The 22753-nt window shown below is 37.5% G+C and overlaps 1 protein-coding gene across 1 annotated transcript in view; it reads left to right on the plus strand.

Moving 5' to 3' along the window:
- The first annotated feature begins 379 nt into the window (after positions 1-379).
- The window catches only part of RAPH1 (Ras association (RalGDS/AF-6) and pleckstrin homology domains 1), an 83617-nt gene continuing 61243 nt past the window's right edge, over positions 380-22753 (plus strand). Inside the window, 2 exon segments of the mRNA XM_033111737.1 lie at positions 380-586; positions 620-691. The gene's annotated coding sequence lies outside the window, so the exon portion shown is untranslated.

Below are 22753 nucleotides of genomic sequence, written 5' to 3' on the forward strand. Positions count from 1 at the left end.
TCGGACAGAGGCCGCTCGGCTCGGCCTGCTTCCAGGGAAAGGCGAGCTGGCGGTGGGTTAGCACAGGGATTTTCCTTCCTCGCTCATTCATTCTCTGATTCACAGGTTCCTGAGGTGGTTCACAGGGACGCGCGGAGGAAAGGCGGAGCACGGAAGACAGCCCCGGTTGGGTGCGGTCCGGCCCCTGAGGGGAGAGGGAGCAGCGCCGGCAAGGGGGCGCAGGCGGGGGGCGCGGGCAGCGGGCGGGCGCTCGGCAGCGGCGGGCGCGGCTGCCTGCGCCGGAAGTGAGTGGTTGGTGGCGGGCGGGGGGAGTGAGCGGCGGGGCGCGAGCCGGTCCGCCTGTCGGCCGCCGGGCCTTCAACCCCGCCCTCTGCGTCTCGGCCGGACGCGGCCGCTCACGAATCCTCCGCAGCTGGACTCTGCGACCGCCCCCCCGCAGCGCGCTCCCGCCCCTTCTCCCCCCGCCCCCCGCCACCGCCCGGTGGGTCGGTCAGTCAGTCAGTCAGTCAGTCAGTCACGGAGCGCGCGGCGCGGGAGCAGTGGGCGCTCACGGCGTCTCTCGGGAAGGAGCGCCGCGCCTGGGGAGGCGGCGACGGCGGCGGCGGCGGAGGCTGAGGAGCGCAAGCGGCGACTGCCCAGCCGGAGGCCGCTAAGGTAGCCGGGGCCGCCGGAGGAGCGAGCAGCTGTCGCGGTGAGTGCTCAGCCTCGCCCTCGGGGTCGGCGGAGGGAACCCGGCAGGAGCGGGTCTGTGAGGCGCTGCCGCCTCTCCCGCCTCCATTTTCCCGGCGTCCGGCCCCGCCATCCGGGCGCGGTGCGGATGGCCGAACCTGGGGCGGGGTCGCTGCCGGAGCTGGTTGGACCTGGCCGGGCGAGGCGGCGGGCGTCTGGGTGGGAGTTGGCGGGGCCTGAGCTGCACCCTGCGTCCCCGGGAGCGGCGATGGAGGGAGACAATGAGATATAGGGCAGCCTGGGGAGGGTGTGAATGGGCTTCACCGACTAGCACCCGGAGCTGGTGGCCCGGGACCGCGGGAGGGAAGGACTCTACCCCGCTAGCCGTAGAAATCAGTGATTCGATGTCTGGGGTTCCTGGGTTTCAGTACCTTCCCCCCCATCTTTCGTAAAGGAGTTCAGTGCAGAGATTTAAAAAGGCGGGGCATCTTCTGTATCTTCTTTCTAATTAAGCAGGTTAAGTAATTGCTCCATTGCTTTTGAGCCCCATCTCATCTTTCTGTGTCTGTGCATTCCCGCCGGAAATCCAAACTGCAGTTCAGGGTGTGTGTGTGTTGGGGGGGGGGGTGGAACGGGGGGGACAGAGAGGGAAGGAGAAAGATGCAGTGTAATATAGTATTAGGGTGCCTTCGTTTTCAGATGGTTTGAAAGATGTGCTTTTCTTAGTCAGTGTCCCCGCAGTGTGAGCTGGAAACCGCATAAGCCTTATTGCTTGTAAGCACGGAGACGTGGCTTAGTACGAAATAAGAGCTTTTTGGAAGGGTATAAGCGTTACATCAGATGTGTCGTGTGTGTGTGTATTTCTTACATTCTGTGGGAAGAACAGTTGGGGAAATCCGGGAGAACTGGAAGGTTTTCACTGAGCCGCCCAATAAGGGTTGATGTCTGCAGCGTTTCTCTTGGAAATGTGGAGAGCTGTAAAGTCCGCTATGAAGGAACAGTAAAGGTTACGGGCTAGGGGTGGGGCGTACTCCGCTTATTAAAAGGGTGGTACTGAGTCCCTGGGAATATTAAATTTAGCAAATATTTGTGGAATACCTACTATCTTTTAGGCAGGATGGGTGACACGAAGTGAACAAGACCTGCAGCATAGAGTGGTGGAAAGAGCTCTTTGAAGCCAGGGGAACCAGCGGTTCCAGAAGCACGGTAATTGGCTTAGCAGTGTGACATCGGATGAGCTATTGAACTCTCAACAGTACGTTCTCTGTCAGTAAAATGGGAATAACACCATCTGCTTACCTCCCCAGATGGTTGTCAAACATTAAATGAGATAATGTGTGCAAAACGCTTATCACCTTGCTTGGCACTGAGATTTTAACAAATGTTAATTCCTTTCCTCCCTCGCCTACTGCTCTTGGGATTTTCTTGGGTGAAGGTGGGGGAAGAAGTGAATGTAGGTAATTGTAATGCATTGCATTATATTATAGAATATTGAAGTAGAGGTGCAAAATAAGGGAGCGAAGAGGAAAGAGCTTAATTCAAGATTGGGAGCATTGAAGGAAAAATCGATGGAAGCTGCAGCATTTAAGTGGAACCTTTAAGGATGGCTAGGATTTCGACTGATGTAAATGGGGAGGGGAAGGACATTCCAAGTAGAGGTGGTGCTATTCTTGAGAGCAGAATTGGGGTGGAAGAGTAATGGGGGAAGGGCAAAATAGAACTGCTCAAACCTTTTTAGCTTTTGTTGAGTCTGACCTTCAAAGATTGTTTCTGCTTTGCTTTTTGTGTTGTGAATGTCTCAGAAACCAGATTAGCCTATTCAAGTAAGTACAGAAATGTCTACCAAGTTTAATACATGATTTTTTTTTTGGATTAGATATTTTGCGTTATTTGGATTGCTGTTCTCTTCTGTTTGAATTTAGTAAAAAAATATTTGCAGAAAATTCCTCTGTTCGGTAGAAGAGCAGCTGATTTTTCAGATTAAGTAACTGGCTGAAAGGAGCCGAGTAGTGGGCACATATTGGGTGTGTCTCAAACTCTTGATCTATATCATTTGTTTTCACAAATATTTTAACACTTTATTTTCCAAAGAGGTGTTTTAAACCATTGTCTTTGAAGATAATTAAAACGGCTTATCTTTTGGTTTTGCTACCTTTTGGTTCCTACCCATGCATAGTTATTTATTAGAATTGCGTAGTGGATAACTGTCACGCTATTCATAGATTCTTGGACACATGTTATAGACACTCATGGCTTTGCCTTGGTTCTCAAGTAGTTGAATGCCAACATTAGTATTGTTAATCTCAGTCTCTTATTTTAGGAAAATTAATATTAGTGAAACAAGATATGTGACCTCAGGCAAATCACCTGTCTTGGACTCTCAATTCTTTTACCTGTAAAATGAGAAATTTGTATTAGTTCGGTTTTCAATCTGTGTTTTACTGACACTAGAATTTTGAGGAAGACCTTCAGAGGTTCTGCAGATGTTTGACTTAAATCTTATTAAAATTGTATTTTAAACCCATAATAATAAAAAGTGACTACTGTATGATATGCTCTCTTTAAATGCTTTACATACATTTACTTAATCCTTGCCGTAATCCTATGAAATAGATTCTGTTAATATCTAAGAAAACATCTAAGATATTTCTAAGAAATATCTAAGAAGAATATTTAAGAAAAATATCTACAGAACTATAAAGTGGCAGAGCTGGGTTTGAAACTAGGCAGCATAATTCTTTTTTTTTTTTTTTTAAATGCAGCACTTTTTTTTTTTTTTTTAAAGATTTTATTGGGGAAGGGGAACAGGACTTTATTGGGGAACAGTGTGTACTTCCAGGACTTTTTTTCCAAGTCAAGTTGTTGTCCTTTCAATCTTAGTTGTGGAGGGCGCAGCTCAGCTCCAGGTCCAGTTGCCCGTTGCTAGTTGCAGGGGGCACAGCCCACCATCCCTTGCAGGAGTCAAACCGGCAACCTTGTGGTTGAGAGGACGCCCCAACCAACTCAGCCATCCAGGAGGCAGCTCAGCTCAAGGTGCCATGTTCAGTCTTAGTTGCAGGAGGCGGAGCCCACCATCCCTTGTGGGACTCGAGGAGTTGAGCCGCAACCTTGTGGTTGAGAGCACTGTCGGCCCTAGGCAGCATAATTCTTAAGCTTGTGTTCTTAACCTGCTTATACTGCCATTCCTATACTGCCACCATAATAAAATATATAACGCACAGTATTTTTTTATTGTGGTAAAATACACAACATAATATTCGTTAACCATTTTAAGTGTACAGTTCTGTGGTACTAAGTACGTTCACATAGTTATGCAACCATCATCACTATCCATCTCCAGAACTTTTTCATTACCCGAACTGAAACTCTACTCCTTAAACGGTAACTTCCTACCCTTTTGCCCTCCCCAGCCCCTGGTAACCATTTTTCTACTTTCTGTTTCTGTGATTTTTGACTACTCTAGGTACTTCATATAAGTGGATCATGCAATATTTGTGTGTGTGTTCTTTTGTAACTAGTTTATTTCACTTAGCATGATGTCTTCAAGGTTCACCCATGTTGTAGCATGAATCAATTTCATTCATTTTTAAGACTGAATAATATTCCATTGTTATGTATATACCACATTTTGTTTATTCATCTGCAGATAGACATTAGATTATTTCCACTTTTTGCCTATAGTGAATAATCCTTCCCTGAACATTGGTGTATACACATCTGTTCCAGTCCCTGCTTTCAGTTCTTTTGGTTACACACCCAGAAGTGGAGTGCCTGGGTCATGTGATAATTCCATGTTTGATTTTTAAGGAACTGCCATACTGTTTTCTACAGCAGCTGTAGTATTTTACATTCCCATCAGCAGTGCACGAAGCTTCCAGTTTCTCCACATTCTCATCAACACTTATTTTCTGTTTTTTCGTTTTTTTTAATAATAACCATCCTAATGAGTGAGAAGTGGTGTGTCATTGTGGTTTTGATTTACATTTTTCTAGTGATTAGTGATGTTAAGCATCTTTTTATGTGTATTAGCCATTCGTGTATCTTCTTTTGTAAAAATGTCTATACAAGCCCATTTTTTTTAAATTATAAATTGATTTGTTTTGTTGTTGCGTTGTAGGAATTCTTTATATATTCTGGATATTAATCTTATATCAGATCCATGAATTACAAATATTTTCTCCCATTTTGTGAGTTGCCTTTTCTATTGGTAGTGTCCTTTGATGTTCAGAAGTTTTTCATTTAATTGAAGTCCACTTTATTTTTATCTTTTGTTGCTTGTCCTTTTGGTGTCATGTCTAAGAAATCATTGCCAAATCCAATGTCATGAAGCTTTTCCTCTTTGTTTTCTTATGAGAGTTTTATAGTTTTAGCTCTTATGTTCCTAGGTCTTTGGTCCATTTTGAGTTAATATTTGCAAATGGTGTTAGGTAAGTGTCCAACTATTTGCTTCTGAATATCTATTTTTTACAGCACCATTTGTTGAAAGGACTGTACTTTCCTGGTTGAGTGGTCTTGGCACCCTCATGTACATGTATATAAAATTTTAACACATTGAAAACCATCATGCTACGTGGTTATACATTGTTAATTTTTTGTGTGTGCTGGGGGCAAGCATTCCTTGTCCCCAGCACACACAAACAAGCTTCTCTTACTATCTCTGTGCTTATTGGTGAATTTTAAATGGGTTATTAATAAGGAAAGTTGTAATTTGCAGTAGATTTTTAAAAAAAATTTAGTCTTGTGCATGCACATCTATTCATAGAGAATTGTCTAAATAATACCTTTCTATGGCATATGCATTGTGTTCAGTTGAACACCAGGCAAGATTTAAGCCCATTTCTTTGGGGGTATGCTCATCCTGTGTGAGTTATTCATTTAGTAGTAAATGAACATGTAACACTTAAGTCTTGATATCATATCATAGATGGTTTTATAGCTTTTTGCAAGCTTTGGGTTTTTCTTGTTTGCCTTGTAAGCAGTTGTTAGATATTATAACTAGCTCATTTTAAAAGAAAAAATTCTTATTTTAAAAAAAAGTTTGAATCAATTTTATTGCAGCATATCCTGACACTACAAAGTGAACTGTTAAAAACTGCCACCAAAACAAAATAAAAGCTGCTACCTAATTGTAACTACTTATCGGGTGATATTAAAACAAAATTTTGCATAAATAAATGGGTTGCTTAGGTGGTCATAAGACTGTAACATATTTCACCCTCAATTTGTCTCTTGAGTTTGTAATAAATTAATATAATGTATTTGAACGTAGAAGTATTAGTAACATTTTTGCCAGTTTTATGTATTTGGGATGCTATATAAGATTTTAGCTGGAAAAGTTTTATTGCGAAATATTAGAAAACTCCCAGATTATATGATCTCTAAAGCTTCATCCTATGCTTTTATCGCTTATTTTAAGATACAGTATTTACCACATTTTGGGGCAGATGTATTGAAATACATCACTCATGATTTATAAATTGGCTTTATCAAAGTATGTACTTTGTTTGCTATTAATAAAATACATATTGTTTCTCTGCTTTAGGCAGAGCTAGGCATAATGGAGAAATCAAAGAGGTAGGGATTCTCCCCTAAAAGAGAGGACAGCGGTTTCAGTGCAAGATACAAGGAATCAGTAGAGAGTGTAATTGAGGGAGCAGAGTCCAAAAAGAAACAGAAGGAACTGGAATTTGAAAATGGATGAAGAAATTATATTTGGAAAAGAAGGAATAAGTCATCTCTTTAGATGAGAAGAAAGGCAAGTTGGGAGGCCCGTAATTGATGTCTTGTCATTATGTACTACTTAACATTTAAGACCCCTAGTGAAGAATGGTGAAATCTGGAGAAAATTAGAACTGTAAACATATTAAATAGGCCCAAATATTGTAGTATTGCAGTAACTATGGTTACAATAAATTGTAACCATACTTGAAAATTGGATGCTTTTTTTGAAATTACTTTTAGACAAATCTTATTAAGTTTGCTGTGTGAAGAATAGTGTTAGCTTAGTCATTACAGCAAAACTAATATGACTTGAAAATATAATGTATTTTTATGTATCCCAGATTATACATGCCTCTATCCATGTTTCTAAGTATGGTTTATTTTCCCTGATTTTTCTAGTCAAAATTCCACTCATCTTTTGAGACCAGCTCCATTGCCATGCACCTTTGTGAAGCTGTTTGACACCAACCATAATTAATTGCTTACTTCTTCCCTCCTCTGGACCTTACTTGATTTGCCTTCAGTTGTAGATAATTGTGTACTGTCTTGAATCCCCGAGTTCTGAAGTATCGGACCTGGGTTTAACTCAGCTGAGATGCCTCTCCGTTCCTTAAATATAATAGAAATTCAATAATAAGGTTTTCATGAAAGCCATTATTTGAAGAACTCTTTACAGTTGGTGTTTTAGCTCCTGAAAGGATGCACAAACATGTAATAATATTTATTTATAAAGAATAATTCTTTCTTGGCTTATTTGGTTTATTTTATATTGTAACAAATGACTTTAGAGACTGGTGAAGGGAGTCAGTGAATGACTTGTCTGTGAATGAGTGCTTTGTAAGTGTTAGTAAAGGCTCAAAAACCTTTTTGTTTACTCTTAAGTTTTAAAAATAAATATATATATATATTTTCAAAGCAGGGGCAATGAATATTCTGCGTTATGTTTGAAAAATCTTGGTTTTACTACTTGGTAATACAGAAATTCCAAAGTCTAGGACTTCTGTTTATTTTGGTACTTGGTTTTAATGCTTGTCTTAGCTAAAAGGCAGCTGATGGAGGGACATATACCCAAAACGAATAACTGCATCTTTGGCTTTACTTTCTAGATACACTTACTGTTTAATTTCTATCCATCAATTTGCAGAATTAGGTAGTAAAGTTTGCTCTTCCTGTGCAAACCAATGTGAGGATTTGCATTTATATGTTTTTAATAAATGTGTTCAAAATCCATAGAAACTATGTTTGAAAAGCATTTAAAGAGTTAGGAAATGGTTTCTCTGTTTTTAGAGTATGCAGGTACTAGTGTTTCAAGATGATGTCAACACATTGTTTTCTTTTGGAATACAGTTATTTTCTTATTAAGTTTTAAAATGCCTGATTTACCTTTAAGGTACAGATAGATTAACCATGTTTTTGTTTTTAAAAACAACGGCTAAGTAGCATACTGCTAACAGTTATTTATCACAAAAAGTCAGCAAATTTAGACACTTCTTTTTGTGAAAGATAAATGTTTAACTCATGTTGAAATTTGGCAGCTCTTTTTGAATACTTTGCCACGAGAAAACCAATAAACCTGTTTGGTACAAAATACAGGGTCACTCTTCAGCCACATCAATAACATCCTATAACACTTGGCTTCACTCTTTTTGCTTCAACTTTTGCTGCACTGGTTGCTTTTGAAATTAAATGTTGCTTTCCTCACCCCCAACTTTCTTTTGTTGAGAAAAGTAGCTGCTTCATGAAGAATTATATAATGCAGTTTTCCCATAAAATATTGTTTCTGTTAAGGAAATCATTTATGGTTGAGAATGTATCTTCTCTGGAACACCAATCTCCTATAGCAGCTTATAAAAAGTAGATTCCTTATTTCATTATTGAAAAAGAATCTCTCAAATGCTATCACTCTTTGCTCAGAATACTTAGAATCACTTAGTGCCAGATATGTAGATTACTTTATATGATGTGTGACTGTCGGACAGGTGTCCATAATGAAGATGCCACTTTGTATGTTAAGAATACACATATATTGTATTATTAGGTTGGTACAAAAGTAATTGTGGTTTTTGCAATTATTTATTTATTTTTTTTAAGATTTTATTGGGGAAGGGAAACAGGATTTTATTAGGGAACAGTGTGTACTTCCGGGACTTTTTCCAAGTCAAGTTGTTGTCCTTTCAGTCTTAGTTGTGGAGGGTGCAGCTCAACTCCAGGTTCAGTTGACGTTGTTAGTTGCAGGGGGCACAGCCCACCATCCCTTGCAGGAGTCCATGGAACCGGCAACCTTGGGTTGAGAGCCCGCACCCCAACCAACCAAGCCATCTGGCCACCTGGGAGCTGAGTGGCAGCTCATTGACTTTAATTGTGGAGGGCGCAGCTCGCTGGCCCATGTGGAAATCGAACCAGCAGTCCTGCTGCCCAGAGCTCACGCTCCAACCAACTGAGCCACCCATCCGCCCCCTGAAATTATTTTTAACACTTTAAACCGCAATTACTTTTGCACCAACCCAATATACTTAAAATACATATGAGGTGCGATCAAACAATACGGTGAATGTTTAAATAAAAAAAAAATTATTACAGTAAAAGACACATTGCCTTTAATCCCCCTCAAAATATTCCCTCTCGCTTCAAACACACTTATCCCATCATTCTTGCTACTTTCTAAAGCTGCTCTGAAAGCCCTCTTTCGTGAGTGTCTTTGCAGTACACAGATTAAAAACAAAAAATTGCCAGCGTGCCAGAAACCCCCCTCATATTTACTTCTTTATACATCTGCTCCCTGGTGCGTAGCCACTACCTTGACTCCTAACTCTAATTCTGCTATAAAGTTCTTTAGTTTGTTTCTTTCTTTAAAAATGTTTTCTACTTTATTGAGATATAATTTCCATGTAATAAACTGCACACTTCAAAGTATATAATTTGGTAAATTTTCATACACCTGTGAAGCCATCTCTGCAATTAAGATAGCTAATAACATTTCCATTATCCTCCACGGTTTCCTCATACCCCTTTGCAAGTCATCCTGCCCTCCACCTCTGTCTCTGGGCAACCTGTCACTATAGGTCAGTTATACATTTTCTAGATGTTGTATATGGAATCATACAGTGTTCTCTCTCGCTTATTCTCTCTCTTGTCTGGATTATTTTTATGCAGAATAATGGTTTTTAGATTATTCCATATTGTTGCTTAGATTAGTTCCTTTTTGTTGCCGAATGGTATTCCATTATGTCTATCTACCATATCTTGTTTATCCATTCACCTATTGATAGATATTTGGGCTGTTTTCATTTCTGGTTTTTACAAATAGAGCTGCGATGACATTTGTGTACAAATCTCTTCATGGTATATGTTTTCATTTCTCTTGGATAAATACCTGTGAGGACATCCTGGGTTATGTAGGTTAGGTAACTATTTTTTACTTTTTAAGAAGCTGGCAAGCTTTTCCAAAGTTGTATCATTTTCATATCCAACAGCATTATATGACAATTCTAATTGTTTTACATCATGACATTTGGTATGGTCAATCTTTTTCATTCTAGCTACTGGAATGGATATGTAGTGGTATATTATTGTAGTTTTAATATGCTAATTATTAATAATGTTGGGCAACTTTCATGTTTTTGTTAGTCATGTGGGAAGTGACTGCAAGTTTTTTGCTCATTTTAAAAATTGGGTGGTTTAACTTTTTTTTAGTTGTAGCAATTCTTTATATATTATATTTGTTCCAATATCATTTGTTAAAAAATGGTTTCCATTTCTGTCAATTATATCTCAATAGAGCTAGGAAAACAAATCTCTTTCCTTCTTACCTACTTTAACTTTGACATCCCTGTTAAAAATCAGTTGACAGAATAAGTGTGGGTCTATTTCTGGACTCCATTCTGTTACATTGATGTAATTTTCTATTCTTTTGCCAGTACTACGTTGTCTTGATTACACAGCCTTATAGTGAGTGTTGAGATCAGGTAGTGTAAATCCTCCAAGTTATTTTTCCAGCTTGTTTTGGCCTTTCTGGGCCATTTGCTTCTTCATATAAATTTTAGAATCGGATTTGGGATATTGATTGTGATTACAATGAATACCTAGTTCAATATGGGGGAGAATTAACATATAACAATATTGCATCTTCTCATCCATTTACATGGTATATCTGTTTATTTAGGTCTCTAATTTCTCTCAGCGGTATTTTATAATTTTCACTTGACATATAATGTGTTATGTAAACACTGCACACTGTCTTATTTAATTTCTTACAACCAAATTATTATTTATACATGCTTATTTTTATGATATACATTAAGATTTGATATGGAGATTTCCCACATAATAACCTTTTGTAATGCATGGATGAAGAGGCCACCTATTCTGATGTGACAGTGCTAGAAATAGAGGAGACAAAAATTATCTTAGAAACATTAAAGCTGAAGTTTTCAACTGTATTTATTCGCATAATTCTTTTGGCTTGAATAGTTAAGGATATTAATATTTAAAAAGGCTTATATTTATTAACATAGTTCAGTAGTTTTAGAATCAGAAGTAAAACAATCTTATCAGTTTAATTGGGGCATCAGTTTTTACCAGAGGATTTTGAATTTGTATTTTGTAGTTGCCTTTATTTTTCAACTGTTTTCATTAATAATATTCATGGGGCTATGCAACCCTTAGAAATTAATAAAGAATGAAATAAAACAAAATTCTACCATCCAGAAATGACTAGAGTTAAAATTTTTTGTCTAGTTTCTCATATACTTGTATATATATGTGTGTACGTATGTGTTTATATAGCTTATTATTGTATACACAATTTAGTTCTGCTTCTTTCATTAAGACTTATGTCACTACCATTTCCCATGCATTAAATATTTTGTGAATAATTTACAACATCTGCATTATAATTCGGGATGACGAACAAGACACCCTTGAATTTCCTCAGTTTTTCTTTTCTTGTAGGATATTTAGTTGCCTTCCCCCCCTTTTTTTTTAAAAATATTTGACTTTGATGGGCATACTTGTTCACAGACTGTCCATGTTTTGAATTTCTTTTTAAAGTATATTTGTTTTTAATTTTGAAACATTTTAACGAAAGTATAGAATGTTACAGACATCTATATACTCATTATCAGTAGTAATTATTTATAGTTTGCTTCAAATAATTTGTTTTGTTTAGGGAGAAGAAACAACAAAAATCTTCCCCCAGGTAACAATTTATGTCGTTCTGTTGCATGTTGTAGTGCATTTAAGACATATGTATCCATAATATTTTACTTAACCAGCTGTCTGTACTTTTGAATTTTGTATGAATGATAAACTATATTTATCATTCTTTAAAGATAAATATTTATCATTCTTTAAAGATTTGCATTTTTTACTCAGCCATATAGTTTGACATTATTCATACTGATTCTTGTAGATCCAGGTCCTTCTTTTTATCAGAATGAGCCAGTTTTTCCTTTCCCCTTTTGAGGAATAGTTAGATAGTTAGGATGCTACAATAAACATTCTTTTATATTTCTCCTGGTGCTTGTCTCGTAAGTGCTTGGACACTCACAGGTGGTAGTGTGGCATGGTAAGATATGTAATCTCCAAATGGCTGTCCTAAGTGTTGAGACATATGTGTCGCTCCCTACCAGAAATGTTCCCATTACTCCACATTCTCCCCAGCCTTTGGTTTTATCAGACTTAACTGTTTTTGCCAACTTGATGGTTATGAAACACATAATTTTTTCTTTAGTATGTTTCTAGAAATACAGTTACTAGGATAAGGAGTATAAGGTTCTGTAGCATATTCAATGAAACTTTTTATCCGTGGAAACTGTATTCTTTTAAATGAACATTAAGGAATGTTTCCAATCACAAATAAAAGCTTTTAAAGAGTTTTGAATGAAAGCATTGTTGTTTATTCACAGTGGAATATAAGTGTTTTCTCTCAAAAAATATTATCTGTCCTGGCTGTAAGACTGATATCAGCGAGTTTCCTAAAATGCATTACCTGTTATTTTGTGACATCTGTGTATATAATTTAGATGATAATTTGCTTAACAGAATTCATGACTGATTTTACTTCCTGTGAGCTTTTTTGGGGAACATATTTAATTTTTTGTAATCATATTTATATAGTCAAGTAAAAATGTAATATCTAGTTGTATATATTTTTCATTTCAACAGTGGTGATTTGATGAGTGCTTATGATATAAGAGTGAAATTATTTATTCTGGGAATGCTGAATTTATCATTATTATAAAATTTGTCTTCTTGAACAATCCCCCTTCCTACATGGTGTGTGTGTGTGTGTAATGAAAAACATTTCAGATTTAAAATATTTTTAACATGTAGGTGCATTAATTTAAAAAGTAAAGAGTGTAAGTATAAAGGTATAAAAGTTCTAGTCGCATGTTAGATATTTTAATACAACTGCCTGAGGGTAGGGACCATGTCTACCTTTTAAATAGCTATATTCCCTGTACTTACCAGTTCAGTGCCTGACTCACAATAGTATTTCATTACTTATTTGTTGAATGAACAGTATAATTTCTTAAGAAGTAGTAATCTTCTTAAGTGAAAAATAACTTTTTTTTAAGTACAAATAAGCATAGAGTTAATTCTGCTTACACCTAGATTTTTTCTGCTAGTATTTATCCTTAAATAATAATATTTAAGCTTTGGTCTTTCTGGTCTTCTGAGAGAGAAGCATGCAGGTAACAGCAATTCAAGATGGTATTTTTTATTATAGAGAAACGTAACTCTGGATCTATATTGAACCAAAAAGGAAAGCTAACTTTTTAACCTGCAGATTATCTTGGAGCTCCTCTGCATGATTTAGTTGTGGTTAGCCTGTGAGTATCCAATTGCCACTCCACGATTTCTTACTTCACTTCCTATGGTCTCATCTCTCTCTGCTCCTGTGACTTTTACTCTTAGTCCCTGAAGGCACAAAGCTCTTTCTTTTATGAGCCACGGGCTTCATAAGTTTAGTGACTTTGACAATTTGGAGGTTTACAAGGGACAAATCACATGACGTATAGCCTTTTACTATCTTACAGCCTCGGCACCTTATCTGTGGCTGCTTTCCCCAGCCAGTGTTTCAGACCTGCCACCCTTTTTGTCCTGTAGAACTTTCTCAGAACGGTAGTCTAGTTGCCCATTCTCTACATTTTTCTCAAGGAGGAGCACTATGTTGCATTATCTATTGCTGTGCAGTGGATCACCCCAGAATGCAGTGGCTGAGGACAGCAGCAATCATTTTATTATGGTCTTGAATGGTTCTGGTTGTTGACCAGATTACTTAGATGGTTCTCACTGGGAGTGACTCATGCATTTGCAGTCAGAGGCAACTGGAATTGGAGTTACCTGGGATTCCTCCCTTACCTGTCTGGGGGTTGATGCCAGTTGTGAGCTAGGACCTCAGCTGGGGCTGTGGGCTGGTTTCTACACTTGGCTTCCTTTTGTGGCCTGGGTTTCCTCACAGCATAATGTTTTAGTTCCAATAGCAACTTTCCTAGAAAACAGGTGGAGGCTGTTAGTACCTTTGATGTAGCCCTTGAAGTCACTCAGCATCACTTCCTCCGTAGTTACAGGTTAACCCAGATTCCAGGGAAGGGCAGATAGACTTTACGTCTCAAAAGGAAGCGTGCTAAGGCAGATTGTAAGAAGAGCAGATGAGACTGCGGAGATTGTTGCCCTCTCTGTGACAGTCTCTGAAAGAATACTATAGCAGCGTAGAATTTAATTCTATGTCAAAATTACTAATCTGACTTAAAGTAAACCTTCTAATGGTATTTAAACCCTTTTTAATGTTTTCATCAACCACTCACTCAAGTAGAAGCAAAGAAAACATTGATAGGAGCTGGGCCAGGATGAAAACAGGAAGACTTCAATAGGTGTCAGCTCTGTGCCGGACGCTGGGTTATTGCATTTATGCTTCACAATAATGATGCGAGGTGATTTTACAAATGAGGAAACAAGCTTAGAGGATTTAAGAGGGCCAGTACAAGTTCATGGAGCTATTCGGTGTTTGAGTCAGATAGGCTAATAACTGGAGAGCCCTAGATCTGAACTAAATGAAGTTCATTCTCTTCAGTTGGGAATGCGAAGGACACCAGCTTAGCCATAGCTCTCACTTTAGCCATCTGCGGAATGACAAATTGCAACCAGAGTGTGTTCTTGTTTGTATATTGTGGGTATGAGGTCAGTCATATGACTCTTTTAGCTATGATCAAAAACGGCACCAAACTTAACATTGCCTGACCGTTACCAGCTCTGGCCGAGGTGGCGAGAATGAGAATCACTGGTATTTTACCCAACATGCTGTCTAACCAAAATTTATAATGATCAGGCATTGTTAATGGCTTAAAGTTGTAGGAAGATTAGCGAAATTATTAGTTTTTATTTATTTTTAAATTTAAAAAGGAATTTAAAATTTTTGTTCAACTTTTAATTTTTGTTTACATTGTATTGAGAGGTTAATAAAAAAAAAATGGTAGCCTATATAATGTTTTTAATCTTTCCTCTTTCTGAGACTTTTTGAACTTCAGTCTCCTCATTATAAAGAGATGGAGGTGATGCCACCTGCTTTCCTGCTTTTTCAAACTAGAGCAGCGTAACCCTCAGGGTGTGTCTGTGCATGTGCACACAGGGTTGGGGATTGGAGAGGGATTGGGAATGCAAAACCACAGAATAAATATGTCCTTGTTATTCTGAAGCACCAAATTTACTTGGTGTTAGGTAGTTATGAACATTTAGATTATTTTAGCCCATAGAGCAGAATGTGAAGTTGATGTGAACTTTTAAGATGAGAGAGTTGAATTCAAAATACATTTTAGATGTGCAGCAAGCCCATTTTAGGGATATGGTTCATTCTCACTGGGAGCCACCTAGAATTGGTATTTTGTTGCATAGTAAGTCAAATTTAATTTTTCCTTGTAACCATGGCCCTTTTTACTATTCAAATAAATAGACTCTATGAGGTAAAATGAAAAATCAGAAAACCCTAGATGTATTGGATTAGTTAGAAGTCAGAGCACCCTGAAGAAGTTCTAGACTCCTGCTGAGAATTCATTTAAACTGAAACACCATAGATACATATGGCTGGGAGTTGGGACTGCAAACATGGAAAAGCCAACTCTCTAAGCCTCTCCCTCCCCATAAGCAGTATTCCTAAACAGTAGATGGCAGCAGGTACTTATCGTCTGGAATTAAGACTGGAGTGGGAAGACTGATAATTGGAAGGGATTTAGAGGGAAGTCAGTGATTAATAAAACTTCAGACAAGAATGGCTTGGGAGGAGTGTGGGGGGAGACCTTTGGATTCAACTAATCAGTTTTTATTTTTTCACATTAAGAAAATGTGGCCTAAGGATTTAAATGATTTAGCCCAAAGTTCTAGCTAGTTAGTGGCAGAAGAAGAATTTGCAGTCTCCTGACTCCTTGTTTAGTCCTAGATGGTTTAGGCTAGGAAGATCTTGCACACTTTCCTTAAATGAACCCTTTCAGTGGTATCAGGAAGGTTCTGTTCTTACTACTTCAAACTTAGGGTGTAAAAATGAAAGATTTATTTGAGTTTTCTTGTTAACCAGAATTTGTGTTAAAATGTTAGAGATGTTTAGCATCTATAGTTTAAACGCCCAACAAACTCATTCTGAAAACTTCAGTAATTTTATAGACCCTCTCCGTTTCACCCAAACCAATTCTTGACCATTCAATCTCATCTATTTCCATTTGTGTCTGGTTAATATCAGGAACAAGAGTCATCTCTGGTTGGTTTTCTCTCACTCCTGCCAGAGTAAAATACTAAGATTATGCACAGATGGAGGAAGAACAACTGTATGTGGGATTTACCAGTAAAGTGATTTCTCCCCAACCTTGAGTTTCTATTCAAAGTTTTGGTTAATTCTAAAAGTCTTTTTTATAGCAAATACGTGAATTTTGGATTTTCATATGTAGGAATTAGAGGTAGTAGCTCCATTTGAGGGATACTAAGAGAGAATTGATGGGACACAAGAGGAGAGAGAATCTAAACAGATTGAGATGTAAAGCACCTTGCAGAATAGGAGGACAGAATTTTGGAATGAAACCTTGGACAGGAGAGAAAGGCAACTGAAGGAAATTGAGAGAAGAGATACATTGTGATACATGTAAACTTCTTTGTACTTTGAATAGGTTCTTTGCAGTAAAACTGTCCTGTGCAGAAACCCTTGCTGATATTATTCATTTGTTACTTTTTACTTTACAAGAGTCAAAATACAGCTATTGAATCAAATCATATTCCTAGAAACATATATAGCCTTATAGAAATATTATTGAAGGAACTGTGCTAAAACTCAAGTGCACTGTAGAATTTTCTTTGGTTTTTCTAAACCATTCCTCTATTGACAGGGAAATTAGTTTTAAATGTGTTGGTTTTTTACCTTAGTATTTATTGAGAACTGGATAAATTAGCCACTATTTATTTATTTTTTTAAGAAATGCACCTTTACCTTTGATTCCTCTTAAGTTAGATGTCATCTTAAATTCTGAGTCATCTTAAAGTAGAAATATTCAGCAGAAAAAACTTGAAATTCAGATAAAGAATACGATTCTTTGGTAGTTACTCTGGGGTGAAAATGAGAACCATATGGTCTCTCTCCAGAAGGCTGCAACCTATTTGGGTGTGGAGGGTGATAAGGCAAGTGCACAAATAACCACCACGTAATACAAAGCTGATAAGCTATAAATGCCATACAGAGGTACAAAGTTCATGGGCCTCTCAGAGGAAGTACTATCTGACTCTTCTTATATTTAACACAGTGCTTACAATTTACTTTAGTCTTTTAAAATTGCGATAAAATACACATACATGATATTCACTCTTTTAGAGTGTAAAATTCAGTGGGTTTTAATATATTCACAAGGTTGTGCAACTTCACCACTAATTCCAGAATAAACTTTTTATGTTTTTAGCTGCGGTATGCCCTCTATTTCTCAGGCCCCACCACTCCCTATTGTTTACGTCTGTCTACCACTGGTATTTATATTGGCCACCTGACTCCAGAAGGCATTTAAATTTGCTACCAGGCTTAAGAGACTTGTTTTTTCTAGTTTCCTTAAGCCTGGAAGCAAATGCCAAAATTACCATGGCTGGTGTGGGGAATACTGGCGGCTGTCCTTCTTCCCACCTCTATTCCTTTTCCCACACTCTACCTTGTTACCCCTTCCTTCAAGAATCCCCACCTCTGCTGCACTCTTCTGTGAGAAATACCTTCTCATTGCCCTCAAGAGGGCTTCCTTAGAATAAAATCCAAACTCCTTTTCTTGGTTTACAAATTCTTGTATGATCTGGCTTTCTCTTCGCATCAGATTAACCTTTCTTTCTGTTCCACAATACACCAAATTTGTGTCCTCTACTTGGAATGCTCTTCTGTCTGATCTTTAGATGTCTGATTCATTGTTGTCATTCATATTTTCATTTTAAATTTTACTAATGAGAGGCAGGCCTTCTCTGTTCATTGAATCTAAAGCAGCTACTGGGTCACTTTCCACATAATCCTAATTTAATTATCACTCCACTTGTCATGGATCTGATTTTTTTTGTTTTGTTGTTTTTCGTTTAATATTTTTCCCCCTTGACTAGAATACAAGGTCAGTGTTAGCAGGTCCCTTGTTTGTCACACTTAGAACTGTGTCCTGAGAGTCTAGAACAGTGTTTGGTACATAGTATGTGCTTAATACATATTCATCTGGCTGTATGATTCTACCTGTTCCTTCCAGAAATTTACCAAAATCTCTGGTCTTTTGATTCCTTTGCCATCTCCAGCTTTCACTGCCTTTATGAGTTTATTCCCTTTTTTAATTGGTTGCTGTCATTTCAATGGGATATTAGGGCAGGAGAGAAATGTACTGTCACTCTTTTGACAGGTTGAGATGTTGCATTCATGTTGAAAATAGGAATAACCGCCAAGTAAAGAAAGCATGGTTTGTTCTTTTTTTTCCTTTCCTTTTCTTTCGTTTTTTTTTTTTTTTTTTTTTTTAGAATACTAATTAGTTTAGGTTGATTGAAAGGTAGAAAATAAGGTTGAAAATTTAGGTTGAGGCCATGTCAGAGAGGGTCTGAAATCATTTGATGAAGAGTTTGTACTTAATTCAGAATGTCATGGGGAACCCTTGTTGGTGTTTGAGCAGAATCATGACATGGAAAGAGTTTTTAAGACAGGTTAGTCTGACTGTGATGGATTAAAGAAGAGAGATCAGTTAGGAAGTTGCTAGAATAATCTGAGGATGATACAGTGTGGGTCTAAGCCAAGATAGTGACCATCAAAATGAAAAGAAGACTTCACAAGAGTCAGAAAAATAGTTGCGCCTCCTGGTGCTGACACTGATAAATTGCTCTATGATAATTACAGGTTAGTGATGTGACTTATTTAAATTCATTTCCTTGGATTTTTACATTTATGAGATAGATGAAACAGAAAGCAGACATCTCAGCATTGTCGGGTGGGGAATATTTGGTTGACTCTGGCACTTTCCAACTGTGGATGTTGCAAGAGGTCAGGGAATATGTTAATGAATAATGCAGGGTATGTTTCACTCTTTAACTCCCTTTGTTCTCACGTTTAATAATAAATTTTTAAAAATCAAAACATCTTGAAAAAGACCATTCTTAAAGTCTGTATTTAGTTTAAGCCGTATTTGATTAAATATTAGTCTTTGATTTAAAACTGAATTCAGTTTTCTTCCTGATCTGCTTGTGACATTAACCAACTTTTGTTTTTTTAACTTGGTTTTGTAAGCTGAAGGTTAGAAATGATTGTCTTTTGCCTCTGTGAAAGAATTATCTGATGAGTAATTATTTTTTGAAGATGTTAAGCTTTTATTTGCATTAAGTAAAACTAATTTTATGATGGCCAGAATAAGCTAGAAAAGTTACCTGAGAGAGCCAGGCAAATGCAATTTAGGAAAGGTAGTACATGCGTACATAATAAAAACCACATGTTGGAGAACTTTGCAGTATTTTTCAGGGTCCTTATGTTAAACTGCATTATTTTATTTGGTAAAAATGTTTTTCAGCCTCTATGGTTTTTTCCCTAAGTTTGTTTCTGAATTTTAAATGATTAGTTGACATACTCTGTTTTCCTAACTAAACAACTTCCTAAGGCAGAGACTATTCTTTCTTTCCTTCTTTATCTCCCCTTCTCCCTTCCGCTCTCTTTTCCTTATTTTGATATCATTTCAAGCTTACAGAAAAGTTGTAAGAAGAGTACAAATATCTCCCATATTCCCTTTATCTAAATTCACCTATTGTTTACATTTTGGCTAATTACCATTCCTCTCTCCCTATATACATATTTACACACACGCTCACATACATAGACACATTTTTTTCTGAACCATTTGAGAATAAGTTACAGACAGTGCCACTTTAAGACTAAGTTCTTTTGTGTATGTTTCCTAAGAACAAAGATACTCCCTTACATAACTACAGTACTATTATCAAAATCAGGAAATGTAACATTGATATATATACTATGATCTAATCCAAAGTCCATAGTCAGCTTTTGTCAATTGTCTCCAGATTGCCCTTTATAGCTATGTTTATATACTTACATATTTTCTCTTATCCAGGATCAAGCATTGCATTTAGTTGTCATGTCTTTTTAGGTTTCCTTTCATCTGAAACAAACACATCCTGAGCCTTCCTTTGTGCTCTTGACCTTCACATTTTTGAAAACTGTAGGCCAATTATTTTGTAAAATGTCTCTTATGATTTGATTTAGGTAATGAATTTTTGTCAGGAATACCCCAAAATGATAATGTGTCTTCTCAGTGCATCGTTAGAGAAAGCATATGATGTTGGTTTGCCCCAATATTGGTGAGTTAACTTGGATCACTTGGGTAAAGCAATATCCCCCCAGTACTTTGTGGGGAGATATTTTGAGAATATAAATTGTCTCTAGTTTTAGCATCTGTTGATGAGTCTTGCCTGAAATCAGTTGTTAGTTACTACAGTGGTTGCAAAATAGTGATCATCTGTCATTTCATCTACATTAATTAGTTGGCATTTTAAGGAAAAGCTTTCTGTCATATTTTTCAGTATGGGTTCATGGATTCTTGTTTTATTCAACGGGTTATAATTTGTTTCTGTCATAATTTATTTTGATGCTTAAATTATCCCAGATTAGGCCCCTGGGACCCCCTTCAGGTTTGTTCCTGTGTCCTTATGACATGTCCTCATCTTTAGTGAACACTTTCTGGCACAGGAAGATGTTCCAAGGGCTCATCTTGTTTTTTCCCATACCCTGGCTCTGGAATCATTGCTCCAGGGATCTCTGGTTACTTTTTGAGTACAATATGTATTTAGAAACCAAAAACTGGGTACTAGGTATGCTAATTGCTACTGGGGAGTCATTGCTATGAGGCCCTTTCAGTGGACATACCTACAAACACACATACACACATGTCCATCTTTATTTCTACCCCTCCCTTTACCTCTGTTTGAAATCTCTAGTTCATACTCATGATTCAAAATTAAATCCAATGGCTCCTATGTCTCAGGCTGCAGCTGTCTGGTACTCTTCCTTTCTCCCCAAAGCATGGGCTTCCCCGAGGGGCTGGATTTCCTGCATGCGCTTGGCTGACTTGTAGGGGATAGGGCAAAAGTGGAGAAAAACAGTAGTTGCCTGCCTTCCTAATGAAGCTTTCAAGAATTTCAAGACAGTTTCTCCTACCCAAGAGAGTAAAGTTGTAGCCTCTATTTTCAGTTGAAGCCGGAGAGTGCATGCACAATATCTGCTGTCTCCAAAGATACTGCATGCTTAGGTAGTATATAGCAGGGAAGGTCCCAAGTGTGGAGCAGAATGAGTGAGATGAACCTCTATGAGAACTGTCATGAAGCCCCATTTTTACAGGTATATAGTGACCGTATTGGTTACCTAGGGCTGCTATAACAAATCACCACATATTGGGTGGCTTAAAAAAACAACAGAAATTTATTCTCTTGCAGTTTTTGAAATGAACCTGAAAAGCTTGAATATAAACAAAAGAATTTTATACTTTGTTTCTTTCAGTTTTGGTTGGTTGGTTTTTTTTAGTTGCTCTGTGATTTCTGATTGTAATGTACTATGTAATAAATAATTATAAAATTAGAACTTATTTATAGGAATATTAGGAGTTTTTTATAGAGCATTAAACTAAGATTGTTTTTTCGACTTTAGATAAGGAAATCCTATTTGGGGTTTAGTAAATTAAGAATATCCAATATTATGAAAATCCAGTGTAAACAAAGGAATGAATATGATTTATCATTCTGTAAAAGGAACTCCTTTACTGGTGGTGCATTTAAGTGCTTGATAAAATAAAACTTAACAAAATTGCCTTCAATTTGATATATAGCTCCTAGAAGTGTCATAACCTCTATCAACTGTTAAAATATTTCTTATTTTTTTTTAAGGATCCTTCTATGATCTTTAGTTACCTCACAGTTAATGTACATGATAGTGAAGAGGATATGTTAATTACATCCTGGGGATCAAAAACAAATATAAATAAAGGAGGAGGCATAAGGGTGTGAATTACCTCCCCTAGCATTTCTATCTCCTCTGGGTAAGGAGGGTTTTCACCTAGGCTGGCCAAATAACAGTACACTTCTGTTTATTAGGGCGGTGCAGTTCCATGTGGAAACTTTGCAAAACTTAGTTCCAGGTGTCAGCTCACTCTCAGGACAAGGTCATGCAAGTTCCCTTGTGGCCAGTTTACTGTGCTTGCTCCTCTAAAGCCTTTGAATAACATAGTACATTGCCTTTTTCTTAGTCCCTTTCAACAGTTAGGAGAGATCATGGCTTCCTTTAAGTTTGCTTCATACACAGTCCTACAAAAAGAACTTTGTTCTTAGAAAATTTGTTAATCATGATACTTCTGTATTTACCATCTCTCCCACAGTTAGGATTAATGTTCTTTGAAGTCATGGAAGATAGTTTTTGCTTGCTTTGTATCCTGCCTATTACTTAGAGTAATGCTGTTGGTAGGCAAAGTATGTTGAAGTGTTTGACCCTAAGTAGAACTTGGGCCTTTTCTATTTCGGGCCACTAACATACAGAGAAAACTTCAGTGATGGATATTATGTAAAGCAAATTTTGACTTTTTGAAAAACTCATCTGCTTTATAAATTAGTAACAGAAGCTATAAAATGATGTTTATTTAAGAATAGGCACGTAATGGAAGAGAATCCTCAAAAAAGAACCCTGGTGTATGCAGGGTAGATAGATATATAGATAAAAGAAACACATCAAGGATGGAAAATTCAATTTAGGTTCTCATACTCACATTATGTGCCAAACTGAGCTACCTAGGTAAAATGTAATAACTACAGAAAAGAATTAATAATAAACGAAAAATTT

This window comes from Rhinolophus ferrumequinum, chromosome 8 (assembly GCF_004115265.2).
Source record: "Rhinolophus ferrumequinum isolate MPI-CBG mRhiFer1 chromosome 8, mRhiFer1_v1.p, whole genome shotgun sequence".
In the NCBI taxonomy this organism is placed as follows: Eukaryota; Metazoa; Chordata; class Mammalia; order Chiroptera; family Rhinolophidae; genus Rhinolophus; species Rhinolophus ferrumequinum.